The following is a 3,111-nucleotide window of genomic DNA, read 5'->3' as shown; positions in this document are numbered from 1 at the left end:
AAAAAAAAAAAGGCAAGCAAGACGCTGTATAAAACCAGGCCCTCAAAGTAGGCAATTAAATTGATGTCGAAAGATTACAGGTTGGGCACCACCAGAAATAATCAAATTCTGGCTTTAGAAAAGGGGGAGGAGGCTGTTGGTGGAATAATCCCTTTTATGTCCAAGGGCATCAAGGATCAGTGAAGAAATCCAAAAGAAGCAGAAGCAGAGGTCTTCTGGGGTCTTAGGATGTGGAAGCCTGAACTTCTGGTGCTTTTGCTCACGGAGATGGCTGCTGCCCAGAAAGTGCTAGTACTTAGGAATAATGGAAATGTGGATTACCAAGAGTGGACACTACATCAATGGCAGAGCAGGGGCCAGAAGAGAGAACCCATCATGTTCTGCATTCCTGGGGATAACTTGTCTTGCACAGTCCTCAGTCATTTCCAGAATTTGGAAAATTTTGGTTATTGGATGATTCGTGTGCCTCAGTCCTCAATTCAGCTGATTGTCTACATCAGCCCTGAACCCCCCACCACCCTCTTTGCCATCCTACCATTGACTACCTTGTAGGCACCTCCTCAACTATTTCACCGCTTTCTACAAGAACTGAGGGCTGGGTCTGGAGCCCCATACCCTGTGGAAGGACAAAGGCATGCTGTGAGCTGGTGGAAGAAGAAGGATATTTCCATGCTAATAATAGCTGCCATTTACTGAACACTCTCTAATTTAAAACCTCTCCTGACAATGGGACAGATATTTTTATTGTGTCTATTTATTATGGATGATGAAATTCCAACTCAAAGAGATTAACTGATTTGACCTGGACTACCCAGCTATCAGATGGAATTTGAACCAGGTCTGTGTGAGTCCATACTGTGATTTCCTAACCATTATCTCATACCTTCTCTTCAGGAGGATAAGAAGATGCAAAACACGAGAAATGAGGATTTCCATCTTTACACGCTACAGCACCCAGCTCACAGACACAAAATCTTTTTCAACAGAAGGTGAGAAGCTGCTTGTCTATACATGGGTGCTGATTTCTGAATTGCCAAATTGATTTCATGCCCCCACTAGTTCCTCTCTCCCTATGACTACATTCCCAAGCAATATGTTGTAGCTGGGGTGAAAATATTGGGAAGTGGAGCTGTGTAACTACTGTGTCGAGGACTAGCAGAAGAAACTGAAGCAGGAAGAACTGTGGGAGCAAGGCCAGCTGGGATTGTCATTTGTCATTCCCTATTCCTGGAAAAGGAAGAATTTTAGGTGGCTTCAGATGGGCCAGTCTTAAGCTCCACCATATTAAAATGCCCAGGACCAGTCACTCTGTCCTCTGGTCAGCAGACCACACCGCTGCAACTCACCGGAAATTTGTAGATGAAACACACACTAACAAGTCCATCAATTTAGTAACTGGAGAAGATACACATAAGTGCAACCAACCAGTTTACAGAAAGAATTAAGAACTAAGAAAAACTAAGATTGTGTAGAAATTGCTGCCTTAAAAGATAGGTAAACAAAATGCACATGCACATACACATACTGATATATGCAACAATAGCTGTTAGAAATTCTAATAATTATTCTGAATAATTTAGGAAAACATACAATATAAGTTCATTAGAAATTTACTATTTACTATTCTCAATGTTTTACATGAATTGAGTCTTAGTCTTCACAACAGCTCTTTGAGACAGGCATATTATTGTTCTCATTTTGCAGATGAGGAATCTGAGGCACAAGTTACACAAATTACACATGGCCACACAGCTAGCAAGTAGCAGAGCCCTAATGCAACCCATGCAGCCTAGATCCACAGTGTAACCACCACATTGTACTGCCCATAAAATGTAGTTGATTTAATAGCAGATTGAGATGAAGACAGAAATTTTTTAAAGGACAGGATGGACTGACAAGAGAGTCGAAAATATAACCAAGTTCTAAAATCAATATTAGAAACAGCAAGCAGTAGACCTGACAGAGCAGGAAAAGGATTCAGCAATTTAGAAGACACTTGAAGAAGCTTCCCAAATGGAGGGAAAAAGAACACAGACTTGTGTGACAAGGGATAAGATGCTTATGTAGAGGGCACAGAACTAAGAGTCAGCATGCAGATTATTTCTCTTTCTGAAGAAAAGGTAATAACAAATAGAACAAATCAATAAATACAAAAGAGAAAAAAAAAATCCTACACTAAAGAAAGACCTGAGTCTGCAGATGAAAAGGTACTGGGCAAAAATAATGAAAGAGAACAAGACCAAGAGGAAGCTTCTGGTGAGATATTTTTATTATTATCATTACTTTAAAAGGTGAAGAAATAATTCTAAGAGAAAATCATCTAAAGGGTCGTGCATATCTCATGTAACCTTCTTGGAGAGAAAATTTTACTTGAAGGTCTACCTCGAGTAAATTACAGATAAAACAAAACAATAAAAAACAGAAAGTGTAGAACAAAATGATCTTTTGTAAGCATTAAAGCCAATAACGCAAGAATAAATTTTGTGTAAATGTGATCTTAAAATACTGCAAATATAAAAATTAGATTTTTTCTCAATTAAAAGTTTAAATATATTTAAAGATTTATTCAAAGTGAACCACAGATAAATTAAAACAAGAACTCAGAGTTTCAGCCATGCAGTCTCTGGCTCCTTAGGTTACCCCATCCCTGAGACTTTGTTCCTGGAGTCCCCTTTGCCTGTTTCCTTCTGCCCACTCATTTACCCTCAGTAGGTTGGCTCATTCTCAGGGTTCAGGTTGAATGTTACTTTTTCTCAGAATTCATTTTTGACACCCCAGCCTCACCAGAGTACTTGTCGTATTTAACTGTTTCCCTCCCCCACTCTGAGTAAGCTGCGTGAGGAGAAATTGGTGTCCATCTCCTCACGCTCTCATCTCCATTGCCTCATGCAGTACCTGCCACGTTCTTGGCACTTAATCAAGACCTGTTAAATGCATGAACAAATGAGTGAGTGGGAGATGCATGCTCTAAACACTGAGTATATTGGGGTAAATCAGCATATCCCTCTTACACGTAGAATTTTCACTTTAGGTATCTCTCATAAAAAAACCATAATCAGAGAAAGAAGTCAAAATTTGGGTACAGGAAAAAATAAAATAGAAATAGAAATA

The 3,111-nt window shown here is 39.4% G+C and overlaps 1 protein-coding gene across 1 annotated transcript in view; it reads right to left on the bottom strand.

Moving 5' to 3' along the window:
• Positions 1-3,111, bottom strand: part of PTH2R (parathyroid hormone 2 receptor) — a 103,424-nt gene that overhangs the window by 12,083 nt on the left and 88,230 nt on the right. The gene's annotated exons all lie outside the window — the stretch shown is intronic.

The sequence above is a fragment of the Galeopterus variegatus genome, unplaced genomic scaffold, assembly GCF_000696425.1.
Source record: "Galeopterus variegatus unplaced genomic scaffold, G_variegatus-3.0.2 Scaffold3021, whole genome shotgun sequence".
Lineage (NCBI taxonomy): Eukaryota > Metazoa > Chordata > Mammalia > Dermoptera > Cynocephalidae > Galeopterus > Galeopterus variegatus.
This window is presented reverse-complemented; position numbering and strand designations above follow the sequence as displayed.